This window comes from Scyliorhinus torazame, chromosome 15 (genome assembly GCF_047496885.1).
Source record: "Scyliorhinus torazame isolate Kashiwa2021f chromosome 15, sScyTor2.1, whole genome shotgun sequence".
Classification (NCBI taxonomy): domain Eukaryota; kingdom Metazoa; phylum Chordata; class Chondrichthyes; order Carcharhiniformes; family Scyliorhinidae; genus Scyliorhinus; species Scyliorhinus torazame.
In genome coordinates this window covers 166,517,653-166,536,530 of record NC_092721.1, presented here as the reverse complement: position 1 = coordinate 166,536,530, position 18,878 = coordinate 166,517,653, and the positions used below count along the sequence as shown (strand labels likewise).

Genomic DNA, 18,878 nt, shown 5'->3' with positions numbered 1-18,878 from the left:
TGCGGAACCCGGATCTTGAACATCTTGCCTGGGTATCATTGCTGGTTGTCACTGTACGCTGAGGTATGGCTATCTGGATTGAAACAGTTCAGTCCTGGTACCATGATTTGTTATGTTGTAGGTGTAACATCAGCGGCTTCCTTGTGGTGCACTTGACAAAGGAAGGTTCAGACGTGGCGATAACTTCAACACGTTTATTAAACTATTTACACTTCTATTACTCGTGTTCGACACGACTGCTAATCCTACTATAGCTACCCAGACTGACTAACCAGTTGCTGTAATCCACATGGTGGGTGTAATATTGAATCAGCCCTGTGTCTGTACTCACTGACTGTCTCCACTGGAAAGAGGCAGATCATGTGTGTGGTGTCCTTTATATATAGGTTGGTGTAATGCCCCCCTGTGGTCGTGTCACCTCCGTGTGTATCGTGAATGTCTTTTGGTCGCGTCCTATCTAACTGATCTATTGGTTGAGTGTGTGTGTGTGTGATGTTTCTGGTGCTCCCTCTAGTGTCTAGCTAGCCTACATACATTTACATTGATGCCCATCACCGCAGTGGATATTCGGCGCGGCGTACTCCACGAGTATGCCGATTTCCCGGGGGTGGGGGGGGGGGGGGGGGTTAGAAAATGTGAAAACCGACACTGTTTCCGTTTTCGGTGCCAAAATGGATTCCCGCCCATCGCCGAACTTGATTCTGGCGTCGGGGAGCAGAGAATCCAGCCCAAAGATTTAAAAGGAAAGACAAAATTCATGGAAGAAGGTTTCTGACATATTTATTGACTGCTTCTTTCCTTACATGGCATTATAACTTGCAATTTTTCCTTATTTTCACTCACAACGAACAAAGATTGTTCATTCTTACCTCAGGTGCCATTCATTTGCACAACCTATCTATGCGGAACATAAAGGGTTACATGGTCTTCTCTGAATTTTAATCTGATGTATTTCTCCACAGTAGTCCAAGATACTGGAGACCCTAAATTGATAGCCTCTGCATTTATTTCCCCCATGTACTGGTTGCAGTCACTCATCCTTAAGTTTAACTAAAATGAAACACTGTTATTCACTGCGTAATTTGTAGTTGTCTTTCAGAGAACCACTAATGCAATAATGAGTCAACTAAAACCTATTTTGCTGGATTCCTTTTACTGGGCACCTGGCAATTGTGTTGCAAAAGGACCCATTTCTGTTTTATTATAACAGACCCAAGGTAGTGACATGATTGAACTCTTTTCTATTTCCAGATTTGGCGAATAATGAAATCCAAACATTCCCAGATGTGTGCGGTCTTGCAGTCTTTTACTTTTCAGTGTCAGTTGTCAAGGGAACAGGGACGTTAAAGCAGAGAGCACATCCAATCTTTGTTTTATGGCTCTCTAACGCGGCAGAAATAAGTCCGGAGAACGTAGCAACCCACCAGGAAGGTGAGTTCAGATCACTGGCAGCCACTTTGAAATAATTAAGCGTGAATGCAATCTGCTCATGTGTAGCTGCCCTAATGTTAAAGTGCAACCTTTCAATTCGGCCCTGGACCTCCCCTGACGTCAGGCGAAGACTTTAATAGAGAACTGCGTGAGAAGTGAGCAGAATGCTGCTCCGCTAAATCCTGCTGTTTGCTAAGCAAGACAGGTTAAGATTAACCCCTTGCAATCTCTGATCAGAATGCTGAGCTAAAGTGGATCATTTTGAAAGACAGACTTGCATTTGTACAGCACACTCCGCAACCTCTAGACCTCTCAAAATACTTTGCGGCCAAGCAGTGGAGTTACTGTTGTCAGGTAGGAAATGTGGCAGCCAATTTGCACAAAGCAAGGAGCCATAAACGGCAATGTGACAATGACAAGATAATCCTTTTAGAAACATAGAAACGTAGGAAACATAGAAAGAAGGTGCAGGAATAGGCCATTCGGCCCTTTGAGCTTGCCCCACCATTCAATATGATCATGTCTGATCATGCAAATTCAGTATGCCACTCCCGCTTTCTCTCCATACGCCTTGATCCATTTAGCCGCAAGGGAGACGTCCAGTTCCCTCTTGAATATATCCAACGAGCTGGCCCCGACAGCTTTCTGTGGCAGAGAATTCCACACGTTCACAACTCTCTGAGAGAAGGTCTTCCTCAACTCAGTCCTGAATGGTTTACCCCTTATTCTTAGGCTGTGACCCCTAGATCTGGATGTCCCCAACATCGGGAACATTCTTCCCGCATCTAGCCTATCCAGTCCCATCACGATTTTATATGTTCCTATGAGATCCCCTCATTCTTCTAAACTCCAGTGAGTATAAACCCAGTCAATCCGGTCTTTCTTCATATGTCAGTCCTGCCATCCCGGGAATTAGTCTGGTGAACCTTCGCTGGACACCCTGAATAGCAAGAATTTCCTTCCTCAAACTAAGAGACCAAAACTGCACACAATACTCAAAGTGTGGCCTCATCAAGGCCCTGTATAACCGCAGCAAGACATCCCTACTCCTATACTCAAATCCTCTCACTATGATGGCCAGCATGCCATTAGCTTTCCTCACTGCCTTCGGTACCTGCATGCCAACCTTCAGCGACTGTTCCACCATGACACCCAGGTCTCATTGCACTTCCCTTTTTCCTAAACAGCCACCATTCAGATAATAATCTACCTTCCGGTTTTTGCCACCAAAGTGGATAACCTCACACTTATCCACATTATATTGCATTTGCCAAGTATTTGCTCAGCCAGTCTGTCCAAATCACCCTGCAGCCTCTTTGCATCCTCCTCACAACACACTGCCACCCAGCTTAGTGCTGTCTGCAAATGTGGAGATATTGCATGTAATTTCTTTATCCAAATCATTAATATATATTGTGAACAGCTGGGGCCCCACCACTGAACCCTGCGGTACTCCACTAGTCACTGCCTCTCTGAAAAGGACCGGTTTATTCCTGTCTGCCAACCAGTTCTCTACCCACGTCAATACATTACCCCCATACCATGAGCATTAATTTTGCTCACTAATCTGTTGTATGAACCTTGTCAAAAGCCTTTGGAAAGTCCAGATATATAACTTCCACTGATTCAGCCTTGTTCACTCTACTGGTCACATCTTCAAACAATTCCAGAAGAATCGTCAAGCATGATTTCCCTTTAGTGAATCAATGCTGACTTGGACTGATCCTGTCCCCGCTTTGCAAATGCTCAGTTATTTCATTCTTAATAATTGACTGCAGCATTTTCCCCACCACCGATGTCGGGCTAACTGGGCCACTTCCTTAAGTACTCTGGGATGCAGAGCATCAGGCCCTGGGAATTTATTGGGTTTTAATCCCATCAATTTCCCAAATACAATTTTCTGACTAATAAGGACTTCCTTCAGTTCCTCATTCATGCTAGACCCTCTGTCCCCTCGTATTTCTGGAAGGTTATTTGTGTCATCCTTAGACAGATCCAAAGTATTTGTTCGACTGATCTGTCATCTCTTTGTTGGCCATTCTGAATTCACCTGATTCTAATTATAAGGGACCTACATTTGTCTTCACCAGTCTTTTTCTCTTTACATATCTATAGAAACTTTTGCAGTCAGTTTTTATGTTTTCTGCAAGCTTACTCTCTAATTCTGTTTTTCCCTTCCAAATTAAACCCTTGTCCTCCTCTGCTAAATTTTAAATTTCTCCCAGTCCTCAAGCTTGCTGCTTTTTCTGTTCAATTTATATGCCTCTTCTTTGGCTTTAACACTATCCCTGATTACCCTTTTTGGCCATGGTTGAGCCAGATTCTTGTGCCAGTCAGGGAAGTACAGTTGTTGAAGTTCATCCATGTGTTCTTTAAATGTCTGCCATTGCCTGTCCACTGTCAATCACTTAAGTATCCTTTGCCAGCCAGTGCATGTCTCATACCATCAAAGTTAGCTTTCTTTAAGTTCAGGACCCTAGTCTCAGACTTAACTATCTCCACCTTAATGAAGAATTCTACCATATTATGGTCACTCATCCCTAAAAGATCTCACACCACAACATTGCTAACTAAGCCTCTCTCATAGCACAATACCCAGTGTAGGATGGCCAGCTCTCTAGTTGGTTCCTTGACATATTGGTCGAGAAAACCATCATTCCAGGAAATCCTGTTCAATCGCATTGCTACCAGTTGAAATAGCCCAATCAATATGCAGATTGAAGTCACCCATAATAACTGCTGTACCCTTACTGCATGCATCTCTAATTTCCTGTTTAATGCTATCCCAAATCTCACAACTACTGTTTGGTGGTCTGTAAACAGCCCTCACAAACGTTTTTTGCTCTTTGGTACTCCGCAGCTTCACTTATACAGATTCCATATCAACCAGGCTAATGTCCTTCCTTACTATTGTGTTAATCTTCTCGTTAACCAGTCACGCTACCTCACCTCCCTTTCCTCTCCTTCTCTCTTTCCTGAATATTGAATGCCCCTGGATGTTGCGTTCCCATCCTTGGTTACCCTGGAACCAGGTCTCTGTGATCCTAATTACATCATATCCGTTAATGATTATCAGCGCAGTTACTTCATCAACCTTATTACAAATGCTCCTCACATCGCGACACAGAGTCTTCAGGCTTGTTTTTATTGACATTTATTGTCCTTTTAGAATTATGATGTAACATAGCTCTTTTTGATTTTTGTCTTTGGTTTCTCTGTCTTCCACTTTTCCCTTTACTGTATTATGTTTCTGTCCCAACCTTACTTCCCTCCGACTTCCTGCATCAGTTCCCATCTGTAGCCACATAAAATGGCCACCTGCAAAGGACCATGGGAACTGTGGTCAATTTGGGACCCAGACAGGTACACAGCCTCTGTGTAATGCGCAAAGGAACCAGACTTGTATCCATTAAGAGTCGATCACCATTTCCCCAGGACAATAGAGTTTGAATCAAGGAGTTACAACAGTAGCAGACTAACTGGCGCCACCCTCCCTTATTTGGAAAGGATACGTGCCTGGGACAGTGATAGCTGGGAGGAGGAGGAGGGTCTCTATTATGTATGAGAGTGGGTTCCATTTTGCAATGCCTTCCCACCAGGTGGGGGTTTCGGTCTCTATCTCTAACAGTTGTTGTGTGGTATCCTGACTGGAGGTGGTATGTGGGGTGGTGTCCTCGGGGCTGGCTTAGGTCCTACTCTAGGGGGAGTGTTTACCAGTACTGTTGGGAGGGTTTAAACTAATATGGCAGAAGGATGTGTTGCCTTCTTTACTTTGGGGTGAACCACAAATTCCCATCCTGCCAAGGTGCAGACCATCCAGTTTGTACTGGTCTCACCTCCCCAGAACCGGTTCCAATTTCCCAGGAATTTGAATTCCTTCCACTTGCACTATCCCAGAGCCACGTATTCATCTTAGCTATCCTGCAATTCCTATTCTGATTAACACGTGGCACTGATAGCAATCCTGAGATTACTACCTTTGAGGTCCTACTTTTTAGTTTAACTCCAAACTCCATAAATTCAGCTTATTGGACCTCGTCCCATTTTTTTTACCGATATTGTTGTGCCTATATGCAGCATGACATCTGGCTGTTCACCCTCGCTCTCTAGAATGCCTTACTGCTGCTCCAATACATTCGGGACCCTTGCACCAGGGAGGCAACACACCATCCTGGAGACTCAATTGTGGCTGCAGAAATGCCTATCTATTTCCTTTACAATTGAATACGCAATCACTATAGCTCTGCCACACTCTTTTTCGTGCCCTCCTGTGCAACAGAGCCAACCATTGTGCCATGAACCTGGCTGCTGCTGCCTTCCAATTTTGAGCCATCTTCCCCAACAGTATCCAAAATGGTATATCTATTTTAGAGGGAGATGACCGTGGGGGCCTCCTGCACTGCCTTCTTACTCTTCCTCTGCCTGGTGGTTACCCATTCCCTATCTTGCTCAGTAATTTGTATCTGTGGTGTGACCAACTTACTAAACGTGTTATCCACGATTTCCTCAGCACCAAGGATGCTCCGAAATGAATCCACCTGCAGCTCCAGAGCCATGAAGTGGTCTGACAGGAGCTGCAGTTGGACACATGTCCTGCACGTGAATGAGTCAGGGACACCGGAAGTGTCCCTGAATTCCCAGATCGCACAGGAAGAGCATGACATGGGTCTGGGATCTCCTGCCATGATTTAACCCTTAACTTAACTTTACAACAATGCCAAGAGAGAATAAGAGAAGCTGGGGGCAATTGCCCCGCTTTTCTTCAAAATAGTGTGATGAGATATTTTAGGTTCACTTTGTAGGGAAGATAGAGCCTTGGTTTAATACCTCCACTGGAATGTGGCATCTCCAACAGTTCAGAACTCCCTCGTTTTTGTGTTCAAGTCTCAGGAATATTTTATCCCATTGCGTGCTATTCCTATTCATGGAAAACATATGCTTGTACATTTTACATGATGCAAGACAAGGGTCTATTTATGGAAACTGCATTTGTCAGTGATTACAACTAAAGAGTAATGATAGAAAACCCAAACCCTAATTATAACAACAGTAGAATATGTTCACTTCAACTGAAATCTTTTGCATAGGCTGAAAAGCTGGTATATCTTGAAGGTGAAAGAGGAAGAAATCATGTATAATTTGAACAAGGATTAATGAAGAATGCAATAATCTGTTTTGTTTAACCAAGAACAAATTATATTATCACAGCATTTTTGTATGAGTCATGTGCGATACAAAATCAAACCAGTTTTTGATTCATATTGTGTAGGCAGGTTGCATCTGGTAGCCTACTATTGAACACCACTGGTTTCTAGAGAACAGCAAGTGTGTGTATTTGAAATGAATTTATGCAATTATACAGCACAGTGTCAGCCATTGGTAAAGCTTAAAAACACATTTGTTCAACAATTCCTATGGGAGTCATGGTTTTTAGAACTTTTGCTTCCCATATCCCTGCAGAGAACATATTAAACTGAGTGTTTGAACAATTTTCAGACCCAATTGAGAAATGCATAAGCAAGAAGAAAGGCCAGTATGTTATCAGTTTTGACTGCTGGCATTTACATATCAGCTTTGGGCAAATCACAAAGCTATTTAAAGCTGCTCGCTGAGTTATCACAGAGGCAAATATTTGGGGAATGGGAAGGAAAGAGAATAAGACAGGGTGGTCCGTCCTGATGTATCTGCAACATCATTGTAAAGAGGGGTGTGGAAGAATCAGGGGCCGGCGTTTATAGTGTCAGAGAAACATTTAGCAGCTTCGACAGTGTAGCGCACAAAGACTCCATGAGACGAAAAGAGTGAAGTCGATGAGGCTTTATTAAGCGTGTCTGTTCCCCAGCAGCCCGATAGTAAACTGGCCTGCGGGGGAAGGCACCGGCTTCTTATACTTCGCCTTCAGGGCGGAGTATGAGGTCAACGGCCAACCAGGACCCGGGATCTGTCAGCCAATGACATTAGGGCTTCCAGTCCCACATGACCCCCAATACATACTACCACATTCACCCCTTGTCAAAAATGAACCCGGCGGGGTGATGCTTCGTATGGTGGTAAGGGTTTACAGGGCTGGTCCTGGGAGGATAGAACAGTTACATGGTAGTACAGTATTGGACAGTATCGTCCTGTTACAACTATTTACAGAGGGTATAGGAAAAACAAAATGTTCATTGAACAGTCCATCTTTGTTTTACATCGACGCCACGAGTCGGTCGGGCGGTCTGGTCGTCCGTGTCGATCGCCTCGGCCCCGGCGGTGGTGGTGGTGCTTGTACCAGCGTTGTCGCCTCCGGGAGCCGCACGGTTTCAGCTGTCGGTGCAAAGGGGAGGGGGACTGATCCTCCTGGGAAGGGGGCGGTCGCGGGGTGCGGCGGCGGCAGGAAGGGGGGCGGTTGGGTTGATGGTGTCGGGGGGGTGTGCGTGGTGCCGGCGGGTGCCAGATCCCGCAGGGAGACCGTGTCCTGTCGGCCGTCGGGGTACTCCACGTAGGCGTACTGGGGGTTTGCGTGGAGGAGGTGAACCCTTTCGACCAACGGGTCCGCCTTATGTGCCCGCACATGCTTTCGGAGCAGGATGGGTCCTGGGGCCGCCAGCCAGGTTGGCAGCGACGTTCCAGAGGAGGACCTCCTAGGGAAGACAAGGAGATGCTCGTGCGGCGTTTGATTAGTGCTTGTACATAATAACGACCGGATGGAATGGAGAGCGTCCGGGAGGACCTCCTGCCACCGTGAAACTGGGAGATCCCTGGACAGTAGGGCCAGTAGGACGGCCTTCCAGACCGTGCCATTCTCCCTTTCTACTTGCCCGTTCCCCCGGGGGTTGTAGCTGGTCGTCCTGCTTGAGGCTATGCCCTTGCTGAGCAGGAACTGGCGCAGCTCGTCACTCATGAAAGAGGACCCCCTGTCGCTGTGGACGTATGCGGGGTAACCGAACAGCGTGAAGATGCTGTTCAGGGCTTTAATGACTGTGGCCGCGGTCATGTCGGAGCAGGGAATGGCAAAAGGGAAGCGGGAATATTCGTCCACTACATTAAGGAAATATGCGTTGCGGTCGGTGGAGGGGAGGGGCCCTTTGAAATCCAGACTGAGGCGTTCAAAGGGGCGGGAAGCCTTAATCAGGTGCGCTCCATCTGGCCTGAAAAAATGCGGCTTGCATTCCGCGCAGATGTGGCAGTCCCTTGTGACTGTACGGACCTCTTCTAAAGAGTATGGGAGATTGCGGGACTTGATGAAGTGGTAAAACCGAGTGACCCCCGGGTGGCAGAGGTCCTCGTGGAGGGTTTGGAGGCGGTTAATTTGTGCGTTGGCACATGTGCCGCGGGATAGGGCATCGGACGGCTCGTTCAGCTTTCCGGGCCGGTACAAGATCTCATAGTTAAAGGTGGCGAGCTCGATCCTCCACCTTAAGATCTTGTCATTTTTAATCTTGCCCCGCTGTGCATTATCGAACATGAAGGCTACCGACCGTTGGTCAGTGAGGAGAGTGAATCTCCTGCCGGCCAGGTAATGCCTCCAATGTCGCACAGCTTCCACTATGGCTTGGGCTTCCTTTTCCACTGAGGAGTGGCGGATTTCTGAGGCGTGGAGGGTTCGGGAGAAAAAGGCCACGGGTCTGCCCGCTTGGTTGAGGGTGGCCGCTAGAGCTACGTCGGAGGCGTCGCTCTCGACCTGGAAGGGGAGGGACTCGTCGATGGCGCGCATCGTGGCCTTTGCGATGTCCGCTTTGATGCGGCTGAAGGCCTGGCAAGCCTCTGTCGACAGAGGGAAGGTCGTGGTCTGTATTAGGGGGCGGGCCTTGTCTGCGTACTGGGGGACCCACTGGGCGTAGTACGAAAAGAACCCCAGGCAGCGTTTCAGGGCTTTTGGGCAGTGCGGGAGGGGAAATTCCATGAGTGCGCGCATACGTTCGGGGTCGGGGCCTATTATCCCATTGCGCACTATGTAGCCCAGAATGGCTAGCCGATCGGTGCTAAAAACGCACTTGTCCTCGTTGTACGTGAGGTTCAAGGCTTTGGCGGTCTGGAGGAATTTTTGGAGGTTGGCGTCGTGGTCCTGCTGATCGTGGCCGCAGATGGTTACATTGTCGAGGTAAGGGAACGTGGCCCGTAACCCATGTTGATCAACCATTCGGTCCATCTCCCGTTGGAAGACCGAGACCCCGTTTGTGACGCCAAAAGGGACCCGTAGGAAATGGTATAATCGCCCGTCTGCCTCGAAGGCTGTGTACTTGCGGTCACTTGGGCGGATGGGGAGCTGATGGTAGGCGGACTTGAGGTCCACGGTGGAGAAGACTTTATACTGGGCAATCCGATTGACCATGTCGGATATGCGGGGGAGAGGGTACGCGTCTAGTTGTGTGTACCTGTTGATGGTCTGGCTATAGTCAATGACCATCCTTTGTTTCTCCCCTGTCTTCACTACTACCACCTGCGCTCTCCAGGGACTATTGCTGGCCTGGATTATGCCCTCCTTTAGTAGCCGCTGGACTTCGGACCGAATGAAGGTCCGGTCCTGGGCGCTGTACCGTCTGCTACTAGTGGCGACGGGTTTGCAATCCGGGGTGAGATTCGCAAACAAGGATGGGGGTTGCACCTTGAGGGTAGCGAGGCCGCAGATAGTGAGTGGGGGTATGGGGCCGTCGAATTTAAACGTAAGGCTCTGTAGGTTACATTGGAAGTCTAAGCCCAGCAAGGGGGCACAGAGTTGGGGAAGGACGTTAAGTTTGTAGTTTTTGAATTCCCTCCCCTGTACCGTTAGGGTGACTATGCAGAATCCCTGGATCTGTACGGATGGGATCCTGCAGCTAGGCAAATCTTTTGTGCGCTGGGGTAGGTAGTTAAGGAACAGCGTCTTACCGTGTCGGGGTGTATAAAACTTTCCGTGCTCCCGGAGTCGACTAGGCATGGCGTCTCGTGGCCGTTAATTAGGACCGTTGTCGTTGTCGTCTGGAGAGTCCGGGGCCGAGCCTGATCGAGCGTAACCGAAGCGAGCCGTGGTTGTAGTAGTGGGGTGTGGTCCATTGTTGCCGTCCAAGATGGCGTCGGGGATGGACAAAATGGCTGCCCCCATACATCGTACGTGGCTGAGGGGTCACAAGATGGCGTCGGGGGTGGACAAAATGGCCGCCCCCATGCGTCGTACAGGTCGGGGGCGGTCCAAGATGGCGGCGCCCCTCCTCCCCTCGTGGTGGTCGGGACCCAAAATGGCGGCGTCTGCGGGTCGCACATGGTGTGCTGGGGGGTCTGGGGAGCGCTAGGACCGTGCGGAGTTCCTTCACTGCGAGCGCCAGGGCCGCGGGCGCTAGGACCGCGCGGAGCTCCTTCTCTGCGAGCGCCAGGGCCGCGGGCGCTAGGACCGCGCGGAGCTCCCTCTCTGCGAGCGCCAGGGCCGCGGGCGCTAGGACCGCGCGGAGCTCCCTCGCCAGGGACAGCGGTGGTCGGGGCCCAGGTAAGTTGCGCGGGCGGGTCAGGCGTGGGGCGCGGGATGGGGGTGAGGGCCCAGGTCGGCGGCGCCGGCAGGTCAGTCATGGGGCCGCGAGCGCAAGGAGCGCAAGGAGCGCGAGGAGCTCCCTCACCGGGGACAGCGGCGGTCGGGGCCCAGGTAAGTTGCGCCGGCGGGTCAGGCGTGGGGCGCGGGACGGGGGTGAGGGCCCAGGTCGGCGGCGCCGGCGGGAGAGGCGTGGGGCGCGGGACGGGGGTGAGGGCCCAGGTCGGCGGGTCAGGCGTGGGGCGCGGGACGGGGGTGAGAGCCCAGGTCGGCGGCGCCGGCAGGACAGGCGTGGGGCGGCGAGCGCTAGAACCGCGCGGAGCTCCCTCACCGGGGACAGCGGCGGTCGGGGCCCAAGTCGGCGGAGCCGGCGGGTCAGGCGTGGGGCGCGGGAGGTGGGTGAGGGTGGCGTTCGGGACGTGAAAGACCCATTCCTCTCCGTGGAGAGTGTTGGCCGGCACCCAAATCGGGACCGCCGGCGGCGGGTCGTACATGGACTGCGGGGAGGGGGGTTGGGGAGCGTAGGCGGCGTGCAGGGCTCCCAGTTCTCCCGGGGCCGCGGTGGTCGGGACCCAGAGCGGCTGTGCCTGCCAGTCGCACATGGCGTGCTGGGGGGGTTGGGAGGCATAGACTGCCTGTAGGGCTCCCTGTGGCCCCGGGACGGCGGCGACCTCGCGGGATCGGCACACCACCGCATAGTGGCCCTTTTTCCCGCAGCCTTTGCAGATGGCTGCGCGGGCCGGACAGCGTTGTCGGGGGTGGTTCGCCTGGCTGCAGAAATAACAGCGGGCGCCCCCGGTGCGACTCGGCGTTTGGGCCGCGCAAGCCTGTGGGGTGTCCGGGGGGGGGGGGGTTTGCCGCGACGGGTACGTACGGGGCCCAATGGCCTGCCGCGCGGTCGGGGCCGTAGGCGTTGGTAGCGCGGCGTAGAACTCGTCCATCGATTCTTCAGGAGCTTGCCGTCTCGTCGCGAGCTGGTAGCGAGCGTAGATTTGGTTAACTGGGCGGACATAGAGACTTTTCAGTGCTGCGAACGCCGTCTGGAAATCGTCAGTGTCTTCAATGAGGGTGAAAATCTCCGTGCTCACCCTCGAGTGCAGGACCTGCAGTTTTTGTTCGTCTGAGACCCGGCCAGTGGTCGGTCTGAGGTAGGCCTCGAAGCAAGTCTGCCAGTGTTTGAAGGCTGCTGCCGCATTCACTGCGTGGGGGCTGATCCTCAGGCATTCTGGAATGATCCTGAGCTCCATAGTCCTTTTTGGGCACGCTTAATAAATTGTGGCGCACAAAGACTCCATGAGACGAAAAGAGTGAAGTCGATGATGCTTTATTAAGCGTGTCTGTTCCCCAGCAGCACGATAGTAAACTGGCCTGCGGGGGAAGGCACCGGCTTCTTATACTTCGCGTTCAGGGCGGAGTATGAGGTCAACGGCCAACCAGGACCCGGGATCTGTCAGCCAATGACATTAGGGCTTCCAGTCCCACATGACCCCCAATACATACTACCACAGACAGCAGCAATTTTTTAACATTCACTCAGAGGATGCATGCATCCCTGCAAAGGCAGAATTTATTGCCTATCCCTAATTGCCCTTTGCTGAATGGCTCAGCGAGGGAAGATAGTTAAGAGCCAACCACACTGTTTTGGGACGAGAGTCGTGGATAGGCCAGGCAATGTAGCAGATTCCTCTCCCTAGAGGATAACGGATTTCTTTTTCAACCTGATAATTAGATGGTCTACTTTACTGATACTAGCTTTTTATTCCAGTTTTTAAAAATTAACTATATTTAAATTCCCCACATACTGTGGTAGGATTTGAACTTATGTCTGTGGATCATTAATCTCGGCTTCTCGATTATTATTCTTTGTCATAACGTTTGTATCTGTAAACTCACAGTACAAAGCAAGTAGAATTGCTGAAGCACGTGGGTTTGATGCATGATTAACAGAGGTTTATTGAATAAGTTTTCACTGTGCAAAGTTTGGCACTAGAACCCTTAAAAGCTTGCAAAGTAGCCGGTGACATCATCCATGTCAGGTGACTCGGTTCTCAAAGAAACATTGCATACAAGTACAGTAACCCACATATATAACATATCTCCCTCTTTACTTCTAAGGTCCAATGTAACTAATAATTTGGAAATTAACAAAATCATTTACATCCATATACAAGTGCAAGCATCAGATTATTAGATTATAATAACTCAGTCAATAAGCTACTGGCTGTCTATTTCTCGCTGGTTGCCTGCGCACTTCAGGGACTTTGACATTCTCGACCTTAGATGTATTTTCAGGTTCTCCACTAAGGGCAGTAATGTACCACAGTGGATAGCACTGTTGCTTCACAGCTCCAGGGTCCCAGGTTTGATTCCCGGCTTGGGTCATTGTCTTTGCAGAGTCTGCACGTTCTCCCAGTGTCTGCGTGTGTTTCCTCCGGGTGCTCCCGTTTCCTTCCACAAGTCCTGAAAGACATGCTGTGAGGTAATTTGGACATTCTGAGCTGGATTGGCCCAAAATGGGACTTTGTCCCCACGTCGGTGTTAAAACGCTGGTGTTTCACTCCGGATTTTCCTCTAAAAAAGATAAGCCAATTCACTCACCTGCACGGGGGGGGGAGGAGAGTCCCAGAGTGATTCACACAGCTTTAGCTGCGGATACGGGCCCCCGCACTTCCGGCTTTGAGACCGCGCATGCGCACGGCGGCAGCCTCTAGCGGTCGCGCCGAGCGCCATGGCGGACTCGGACCGCGGAGGCAGCTGAAGAATGTAGGCCCACCCAATTGGCCGCACACTCGAAGATCCGACCGGTCCGACCTGTCTCCCGGCCGCCCATAAGGCCCACCCAGTGTCCGGTCCCCTCCGCAACCGCCATGTGAGCTTCCCAAACGGCAATAGGTGGTTAGAACCACGCTGCTGGGAACTCGGCTAGTTGAGAATGGAGGATCGCTGGGCGGGCCTCTGGCAATGGCCCCCCAGCCGTGCGGAGTACTCCGCGGACATGCCGATTCTGGGTGTCCTGGAAAATCGCCGGACTGGCGCCTGGCCCGATTTTGGCGCGAAATTGGATTCTCTGCCCCATGCCAAACGCGATTTTGGTGCGGGGCTGCGGAGAATCCAGGCCAGCGAATTCTTCCTCTGTGTACCTGAACAGGCGCCGGAATGAGGCGACTAGGGACTTTTCAAAGTAACTTCATTGCAGTGTTAATGTAAGCCAACTTGTGACAATAAAGTTTATTATAATTATTATTGGATGTCTCCACCCTAGAAGGCATTACAGTCTCTTTTTCGGAGGGAAGACCAGTAGCAGCAAGAACTTCTGATGCAATCTATTCTTCTACAGATGAACTAAAAGTTACACAGTCAAATGGAATAGAGACCATTACCTCTTGAGGTAGTTCTGGCACTGCCGCAGATATGTGTGTTGACAATAATTGATCCGCATGGCATCTCCACATGAGCTTGTCTGTCATTTGGAACATGTAGAATATTGGACTAGTCTGAACCAATACTGTCACAGGGACCCACTTCTCATTAGTGGTGCAGAAGTGGACCTTGGTCTTTAGAAGCCTTCAGTGTGTGGTTTAAGGCTGGACAAACCTGTTGACTAAACCATTCGTGGATGGGTGATATGGTGTTGACTTCACATGTTGAATGCCTTACGTCCTTAAGTAGTCTTCAAAACTCTTAGGCTGTAAACATGTGGCCCATGCCACTACATTAAGACCACCTCAGGACAGAGTGTGCATCTAAAACAACCATGAACATGTTCCCCTCGACTAGACCAGCAAAGTCAATGTGCAGATGTTACCACAGCATTTTAGGCCACTCCCATGGATGCAATATGGACCACGACGGCGCTTTTCTTACCCATACGCATGACTGGCACAATTTTGCTTTTTTTTCTATCTGGGCATCAATTCCTGGCCACCAGAAGTAGCTTTGTGCTCGTTCCTTCATTTGCATGATGCTTAGGTGTCATTCGTGTAACTGCTCCAAAACGTTATGACATAAATTTGGTGAAATAATTACTCTCACCCCACAGCAGCCATTTGCCCTGTGCTGTCAATTCGAATCTCCTGGAAATATACAGCTTTAACTCAGTATGTTACCCTGCTATCTTCCCCTTTAATACCATTTCCAATATCTTCCTCCTCACAGGATCATTACTGTATGTCTTTGGACTTAAGCTGCCGTCACTGGAACATTCTCAATCTGTGAACAGTACACAATATTATCATGGTGAAGTGGTATTTGACCAGCTGGAAAAGGTAAGCATAATAGTACATAAGCATTAGTATGATTTTTTGATTGACAGTTGTAGCCATCTGGGATGGCCACTTCCAGAATACAAAATGGATGTTTGCAAAGATTGCAGGGAACCATAGACAATACTAAGAAAGCAGGCAGGCACAGAGCCTGTACGTGTATTGGGACCGCAGCTCCCAGACGAGACTGAAACTGTAGGTCTATTCGCATATTGATGGCCCATCTCCGGGAACAAAGGGGAGATACTCAAGTTTTGTGAGGGCCATGAAGAATCCAGCACGAGTTTTAAGGATACAAAGTAATAACATTTATTTACAATAACATATATATATAACAGCAGCAACAACTTCCCTTGCTGCACACTCTTTCCTGCTGGTTCCTAAACTGGCCAGCTTTATTTATTCTAGGAGTTTACTAATGGTTTCTCCGCCCCCCTCATTGGGGAAGCTCATACACCCACAGGATTGTGGGATTGTCACTAGTCCCCAGCCAATGGTAAGTAGGCAGGTTATAACATCAAGTAACCGATCTGGCTCCCGAACTCGCGGCGCCAGTTCCCCAAACCGAAAGCACAAAGCCAGGCCAACGGCCACCTAGGACACGCCCAGTCATCAGGGCATCCACCCCTTTATTGGTCAAGATCAATACGAGTGATCAAGATATGGCCCAATTGATTGGGGCCAAGTTCAAGGCCCGCCCAAAAGCACGCAAAGCCCTTTTGGATATAAGAAGAAGGCCCCAGGAGATAATCACTCTCTTGGAATCGGCTCACAAAGCGGAGAGACCCTTCCACCAGCTACACCAGAAGCAAGTAAGTCCAAGGTCAACGCTCGCTACCAGACGGACGACCTTAGCTGTTCTCTGTCGTTTTGGGTCTTCTGATGTACAAACGATCCAACACAGCTGGAGATGGTGTAACTCAATTTTATTAACTACTTAACTGTAACAGCACACTGCTAACTTGGGTACGTGCATTACCAGCTAATCTGTGGACCCTGTCCTATTATTATCTGGGTGAGGAACTCAGCACATGGTGAATGTCTGAGTGGCAGGCTCTGAGCTCGGTGCTCTGAGCTGGCTGCTGCTGGAATGAGCGGGAACTGTAGTGTCCCCTGTTTTTATCGTGCGTGTGCTCTCACTGGTGATTGGCTGCGATGTTATGTGTGTGTTGGTTGGTCCTACTGCATGTCCATCAGTGTGTGTTTGATTGCACCATGATATGCTGATCTAAATATCATGACATCCCCCCTTTTCGCAAAGAATATGTGCCCACATGATAATAAATAAAGAAGTGTGGTGAGTGCATCTAATCATGTGTGTGCAATATTTACAACAATATGTACATATGGCTATACTATATACACAGGAAGGTGCCAGGTGCAGAAACTAACTATGTAACACCAAGAAAGAAACCAATGTCATTGACAAACAATAACAAAATCTTAAACAGTGTGGCAAAAAGTCTGAAACAGTATGTCAGAACAAGTCAGTGAGTCCAATATGAAAAGGCTCATAAATTAAGTCTCTCAGGTGGGTGATGAATTCGGGTTGACCGCCTCAAGGGTGGGCCAGGATCCACCGGCTGAGGAACGGGCTACGGTCGAGTGAGGAGGATGCAGGGTGTCCGGAAGGTCAACAAAGTCCATTGCAGGGGCAACAGGAGGGCGTGGCACCGGTGCAGGATCACATAGCGACCACGTAGCGAGCGCGGAACCAGACGAAGGGCACGCCGATTGCGGCGGCGAATAGAGCCATCAAGCAGACGAACCAGGAACGAGCGGGGTGCTATCTGTCGGAGAACCTCAGCGGTTGCCGACCAGCCACCGTCCAGAAGGTGTATGCGGATATTATCTCCAGGCGCCAGGGCAGGAAGATCAGTCGCCCGAGCATCATGTGTCGCCTTTTGTTGCTCACGCTGTTGCTGCATCTGCTGAAGTACCGGAGCATGGTCGAGGTCTGGGACGTGAATGGATGGCACAGTGGTCCTGAGGGTACGATCCATAAGCAGCTGGGCCGCGATAGGCCCGTGGACAGTGGGGCCGAGCGATAGGCCAGAAAGGTGAGGCAGAAGTCAGATCCTGCATCAGCAGCCTTGCAGAGGAGCCTTTTAACGATATGGACGCCCTTTTCTGCTTTGCCAATCGACTGAGGATGCAGAGGACTGGACGTCACGTGTGTGAAGTTGTATGAGCTGGCGAAGGAAGACCATTCCTGACTCGCAAAGCAGGGGCCATTGTCTGACATCCCGGTGAGCGGAATGCTGTGGCGAGCAAAGGTCTCTTTGCAGGCCCGGATTACAGCCGATGACGTGGTGTTGTGCAGGCGTATGACCTCTAGATAGCTGGAAAAGTAGTCAATGATGATGATGTAGTCCCTGCCAAGTGCATGGAACAGGCCCACGCCCACCTTCAACCAGGGGGACGTGACCAACTCATGGGGCTGAAGGGTCTCACGGGGTTGTGCCGGCTGGAACCGCTGACAGGTGGGGCAATTGAGCACAGTGTTTGCAATGTCCTCACTTATTCCCGGCCAGTACACAGCTTCTCGGGCCCTCCGCCGGCACTTCTCAACGCCAAGATGGCCTTCGTGCAGCTGTTCTAAGATAAGCCGGTGCATGCTGTGTGGGAGCACGATGCGGTCCAGCTTCAGGAGGACACCATCCACGACTGCCAAGTCGCCCTGAACGTTGTAAAACTGTGGGCATTGTCCCTTGAGCCACCCGTCTGTCATGTGGCGCATCACACGTTGAAGAAGGGGGTCGGCTGCAGTCTCACGGTGAATGTGGGCCAGGCATGCATCAGTGGCCGGCAGATTGGCAGAAGTGAAGGCTACATGTGCGTCGACTTGGCAAACGAACCCCTCAGGGTCGGATGGCGTGTTGACTGCCCTGGACAGAGCGTCTGCTATGATGAGGTCCTTACCCGGGATGTTGACAAGTTGAAAGTCGTACCTCTGGAGTTTGAGCAGAATGCGCTGGAGGCGAGGGGTCATATCATTAAGGTCCTTTTGAATGATGCCAACCAGCGGGCGATGGTCAGTCTCCATGGTGAACTGGGGAAGGCCATACACATACTTGTCAACGCCAGTCAACAGGCTTAGGCACTCCTTTTCAATCTGCACATAGCGCTGCTCTGTGGGGGTCATGGCCCGTGACGCATAGGCGACTGCGGCCCATGATGAGGCGTCATCCCGTTGCAGGAGGACCGCCCCAATGCCGGACTGGCTGGCGTCAGTCGAGATTTTCGTCTCCCTTGCAGGATTGAAAAACGCCAGTACCGGGGCGGTGGTGAGCTTGACCTTGAGCTCCTCCCATTCACGCTGGTGGGTGGGAAGCCATTGGAATTCAGCTGTCTTCCTGACAAGGTGCCGGAAAGCTATAGTGTGGGAAGCAAGGTTGGGGATGAACTTCCCCAGGAAGTTGACCATTCCAAGAAAGCGTAGCACCGCCTTCTTGTCTGTGGGCTTCTGCATGGCCGTGATGGCTGCCACCTTGTCGGCATCCGGCCGCATCCCCAACTCTGGGATGTGGTCCCCCAGGAACCTCAGCTCGGTTTGTCCAAAAGAGCATTTGGCTCATTTAAGACACAGGCCCTGGTCCCGTATCCGTTTAAAGACGCGCTGAAGGTGACTGATGTGCTCCTGTGGGGTGGTGGACCAAATAATTATGTCGTCTACATAGATGGGCACCCCTTCGATGCCCTCC

General features: G+C 50.5%; 1 long non-coding RNA gene across 2 annotated transcripts in view; it reads left to right on the top strand.

The window, feature by feature from the left end:
- Positions 1-1,390: 1,390 nt before the first annotated feature.
- LOC140391448 (uncharacterized) overlaps positions 1,391-18,878 on the top strand; it is a 111,987-nt gene continuing 94,499 nt past the window's right edge. Inside the window, exons 1-2 of one of the 2 annotated variants that reach the window (XR_011935076.1) lie at positions 1,391-1,431; positions 15,068-15,177. This is a non-coding gene — a long non-coding RNA (uncharacterized lncRNA). Of the gene's footprint in view, positions 1,432-1,572; positions 1,786-15,067; positions 15,178-18,878 lie in introns of those variants that run through there. The other variant, XR_011935075.1, reaches the window with a different exon arrangement.